Below are 5,748 nucleotides of genomic sequence, written 5' to 3'. Positions count from 1 at the left end.
GTTGTAAGGGCTATATAATACCGAATGTGCTCATCGACAATGGATCGGCACTCAATGTCATGCCTTTAGCCACACTTTCCAGGATTCCAATGGATTTGTCCTATCTAAGGCCTTGCCATTCTACAGTAAGGGCATTCGATGGAACAAGACGAGAAGTTATGGGAAAAATTGAGATCCCTTTAGAAGTGGGTCCCTACATATACGATGTTGAGTTTCAAGTCATGGACATTACACCATCATACAATTGTCTATTGGGAAGACCTTGGATTCATTCTGCTGGAGCGGTCCCATCATCCCTTTATCAAAAGGTGAAATTCATCATGGATGGCTGTTTGGTCACTATCGAGGGAGAAGAAGACATTGTAGCATCTATTTCTACCGACGCACCATATATTAAAGTGAGTAAGTATGCTATGGAATGTTCCTTCCGATCTCTTGAATTTGTCAATGCCACATTTGTCGCTGAGGGAAACAGAATTCCCGAGCCAAAACTGTCGAGAAATACCAAGATGGGTGTCAAGTTGACTGTAGGAAAGGAAGCCCGAGCAAGGAAAGGTTTGGGAAGGTACCTGCAAGGAATAGTCTGGGCCCTAAAGCCAGTGCACCACAAGGCCCGATACGGTTTAGGGTTCCAGCCGAACATGCGTCAAAGAAGAAAACAGTGGAAGAAGGATCAGGAGAGAAGGATCGCGAGAACTTTGGGCCGAGAAATAGAATGGGAGCCCATAACGTACCCTCCTTTGTCAAAAACATTTACATCTGCAAGAATGATATACCCCAGACAGGATAATATACAAAGCACGCTGTTATTAATTGAAAGGGGTCTTCAGAATGTCAGTATAAATGTCATTGACAAAGAAGCTAACGCAAGTAAAGACGTCTCAAGGATACTCCCTTATCCCCTGGGTTTCAAGTTGAACAATTGGACTGTCGAGGATCTTCTTGTAGTTTATAAGTCTTCAGAGTAATGCTCAAACGTTAACATTCTGTTATGTCCTTAGATATAATAGAATTCTTTTGTAAGAGCCTGCATTCGCTCTTTATCATTCAAATGAATATCAATGAAGATGCATTTCGTCATAATCTTTCACATTATCACTAATTTCATAATCATTTTCTCATGTCATAGCCAATCCTTACATTTGCCTCATCCCATGCCATAACATTTCGTTTGTTGGTTTCAATACTTGGATGCCCCTCTATAGTTCCCTTTTCCATTCAACTTTCAGGTGCTTAGATGTCAACAGCATGAACAAACCCGTTACGAGTCCTGAAATCGATTTGAGAAGGCTGTTTGTTTAGGAGAATTCGAAGCCGAAGAAAAAGCTGAAGACTATGTCTCGTCTCCTGATTTGCTAAGAATGGTGGAACAAGAGGATAAACAGATTTTGCCTCATCAAGAATCTGTTGAAACAATAAATCTGGGAACTGAAGAAAGGAGGCAAGGAGTGAAGATTGGGACTTCTATTTCAGGGGGCACCAGGCATAATTTGATTGCTTTGCTCCGCGAATACAAAGATGTATTCGCATGGTCATATCAGGACATGCCAGGACTGGATGAAGATGTAGCGGTCCATAAGCTCCCATTAAAGCCAGAATGCAAGCCTATTCAACAAAAGCTAATACGGATGAGGCCTGAGATGTTGTTGAAGATAAAAGAGGAAGTCAAGAAACAATTTGATGCTGACTTCCTACAAGCCTCTAAATATCCAGAATGGGTGGCTAACATAGTCCCGGTACCAAAGAAAGATGGCAAAGTACGAATGTGCATGGATTATCATGACCTAAATCGAGCAAGTCCTAAAGATAATTTTCCCTTACCACACATTGATACGTTGGTGGATAACACGGAAAAACATTCATTGTTTTCCTTCATGGATGGATTCTCGGGGTACAATCAGATCAAAATGGCCCCGGAAGATATGGAGAAAACTACCTTCATAACGATGTGGGGAACATTCTGTTACAAGGTGATGCCTTTTGGGTTAAAGAATGCAGGGGCAACATATCAGAGGGCTATGGTGACGTTATTCCATGATATGATGCATAAAGAAATAGAGGTCTATGTCAACGATATGATTGCTAAATCTCGAGGTGAAGAAGAGCATGTAGTGAACCTGAAGAAGTTGTTCGACAGACTGAGAAAGTTCCAGCTAAAGCTCAATCCGGCCAAATGTACGTTTGGAGCTACCTCAGGAAAATTGCTTGGTTTCATTGTCAGCGAGAGAGGTATTGAAGTTGATCCAGATAAAATAAAAGCCATTCAAGAGTTACCACCTCCGCGCACGCAAAAGGAAGTCAGAGGATTTTTAGGGAGGTTGAACTACATCACTCGGTTCATTGCTCAACTTACCAACCAGTGTGACCCAATTTTTCGACTCCTTCGAAAATATAATCCGGGAGAATGGAACGAAGAGTGCCAAGTGGCTTTTGACAAGATAAAACAGTATTTGTCTAGTCCTCTGATGCTAGTGCCGCCAACTCCAGGAAGACCGTTAATATTGTATCTGACTGTGTTTGAGAATTCAATGGGTTGCGTACTAGGGCAACATAATGAGTCAGGGAAAAGAGAAAAGGTGATTTGCTATCTCAGCAAAAAGTTCACAGAGTATGAGGCAAAGTACTCGTTAATTAAAAATTTTTGTTGCGCTTTGGTTTGGGGAGTTCGGAGGCTCAGACAATATATGTTGTATCATATAACATGGTTAATTTCAAAGCTGGACCCAATAAAGTACATGATGGAATCACCTGCACTCTCAGGAAAAATGGCACGATGACAGATCTTACTATCAGAATACGACATCATCTATGTGAGCCAAAAGTCGATAAAAGGGAGTGCAATAGCTGATTTCTTAGCAACTCGAATAACGGAGGAATACGAGCCATTGAGATTTGACTTCCCAGATGAAGACTTGATGTGCATTTCTGAAAAAGAATGTGAATCATCTAAAAAAACGTCATGGAAGATGAGCTTTGATGGTGCATCGAACGCATTGGTGCATGGGATTGGAGTAGTCTTAGTATCACCGAAAGGGAACCATTACCCACTCACTGCCAGGCTAAACTTCTTCTGTACCAATAACATAGCAGAATATGAGGCATGTATCATAGGACTTCGTGCAGCTATTGAACGAAACGTCAAAACTTTAGAGGTATACGGAGACTCAGCCTTGGTGATTTACCAAATCCGTGGAGATTGGGAAGTGAAAGACTCGAAACTGGTTAAATACAGTGATCTAGTGGCAGAGTTGATTAAAGAATTTAAAGAAATAACTTTTAATTACCTTCCACGAGAAGAAAACCAATTGGCTGATGCCCTGTCCACTTTGGCTTCAATGTTCAAAGCAAACAGAGAAACAGAAATAATGCCTCTCCAAATGAGCATATATGAAGTCTCTGCACATTGTTTCAGCATTGAAAAAGAGCCAGATGGACGGCCATGATTCCATGATATCTTAGAATATATCAAGAATAAAAAATATCCCGAACAAGCAAACGAGAAAGACAAAAGAACAATCAGAAGAATGGCAGCGGGATTCGTTCTTGATGGGGACATCCTGTATAAAAGAGGAAAATATCAGGTGCTCTTGAGATACGTAGATGCTGTTGAAGCCAGAAAAATACTTGAAGATGTCCATGAGGGAATTTGCGGGACACATGCCAATGGTTTCATTATGGCCAGGACGATTATGAGACTCGGATATTACTGGTTGACGATGGAAAGCGACTGCATTAATTTCGCACGAAAATGCCACAAATGTCAAATTTATGGTGATAAAATTCATGTAGCCCATTTGCCCCTTCACGTCATGACTTCCCCGTGGCCTTTTTCTATGTGGGGCATGGATGTTATAAGGCCAATTTTCCCAAAAGCTTTTAATGGACACCGATTCATTTTTGTGTTTGTTGATTACTTCACAAAATGGATAGAAGCCGCATCGTTTGCCAATGTGACGAAGACTGCAGTTTGCAGGTTTTTGAAAAAGGAAATCATTTGTCGATATGGTTTGCCTGAAAGAATCATTTCAGATAATGCCTTGAATTTGAACAACAAGATGATGAAAGAAGTGTGTGAGTGATTCCAAATAAAGCATCATAACTTATCGCCCTATCGCCCAAAGATGAACGGAGCTGTTGAAGCAGCCAACAAGAATATTAAGAAGATTATTGGGAAAATGATCGAGATAAATAAAGACTGGCACTAGAAGTTACCATTTACTTTGTATGCATATCGCACATCTGTACGGACATCTACGGGGCAACTCCTTTCTCTCTGGTCTATGGAATGGAAGCTGTGCTACCTATCGAAGTTGAGATCCCCTCTCTACAAGTCTTAATGGAGTCGAAATTAGAGGAAGCAGAATGGGTTCGAGCTCGATATGACCAGTTAAACCTCATCGAAGAAAAACGTCTAAAGGCAATTTGTTATGAACAGATGTACAAGAAAAGAATGATCGCGGCCCATGACAAGAAAGTACGGCCAAGAGAATTCCATGAAGGAGAACTTGTGCTGAGAAAGATTCTCCTAATACAAAAAGATCTGCGAGGAAAATAGGCACCAAATTGGGAAGGTTCATATGTCGTAAAGAAGGCATTCTCAGGTGGAGCTTTGATTCTCACCGAGATAGATGGGAAGGAGTTACCGAACCCAGTGAACTCAGATGCTGTGAAGAAATATTATGCTTGAAGAAAAGAAAATCAAGATGAAAACCTGAAAAAGGGCATCTTAAAAAAGAAAAAAAGGGATCAAGGTGAAAACCCGAAAAGGGCGTCTTGATTAATACAAAAGATTAGGATGAAAACCCGAAGAGGCGTTCTAATAAAGTAAGCATTGGTTTAAAAAATGGCGTTTTGAATGGTGGGTCAAATCAGTGAGACTACAGTATTTGAAGCATTTCTGAAAGCTCGAAATCTTTTACGCAAGAAGCCATGCTCGAAAAGATTCTTGATTGAAGAACGTAGAAGAGTTCATGCGCTGAATATCTAGAGCATTTGTATTTGTTGAAATGCGATCCCCTTTCTCTTTATGGCATTTTTTACTATCATTGGTTAACTTTCTTTGTTTGCTACATTTGAAATGAATAAATGTGAGGTATCCTTTTGTCCCTACCTGACCATTTTCATGCATCTCATTATGTGGTTCATTTACATGATAAATAGTGAAATGACATACTCTAAACAAAAGAAATGTTTAAGCATTACCTGGATAAGAATTCGACAACTACAAGAGCCTCAAAGCAAGGACAAAAGTTCAACCAAGAGGCAAAAGAGCGATTATTCATGAAGTTTGAGGACGGGTACAGGGCCTGAAGAGAAAGTCAAGAGTCAAAGCAATGAACACAAATCATCAAAAATCATGACGGAAAAGGACATATGACAAACATGCCTGGGGCGCATAGCAAAATCATGTAGGCATAAAGACATTTAAGGCCAACATGTGCATATCATGATAAACATCATGCATGACATATACAGGTACTCTAGTAGAGCAAGAGGATGCGATGATAGCTGTACTGAATCAAAGGAAAAGACCCCTGAGTTCCACCAGATGACATCTTTTGGTATTTTGATGTTTTTATTTCTGTTTTCAAAATCAGCTCATATTGCGAGAGGTGAGTTGAGCCTCAGGTCTCGCTGAGGTATTTTCAATTTCTGTTTTCAATTTACGTTGTTCAAGAATCAACTCATATTGCAAGAGGTGGGTTGAACCTTTTAATTTCTACTTTTTCAAAATCAGCTCATATTGCG

The sequence above is a fragment of the Gossypium hirsutum genome, chromosome A05 (assembly GCF_007990345.1).
Source record: "Gossypium hirsutum isolate 1008001.06 chromosome A05, Gossypium_hirsutum_v2.1, whole genome shotgun sequence".
In the NCBI taxonomy this organism is placed as follows: domain Eukaryota; kingdom Viridiplantae; phylum Streptophyta; class Magnoliopsida; order Malvales; family Malvaceae; genus Gossypium; species Gossypium hirsutum.
This window is presented reverse-complemented; position numbering follows the sequence as displayed.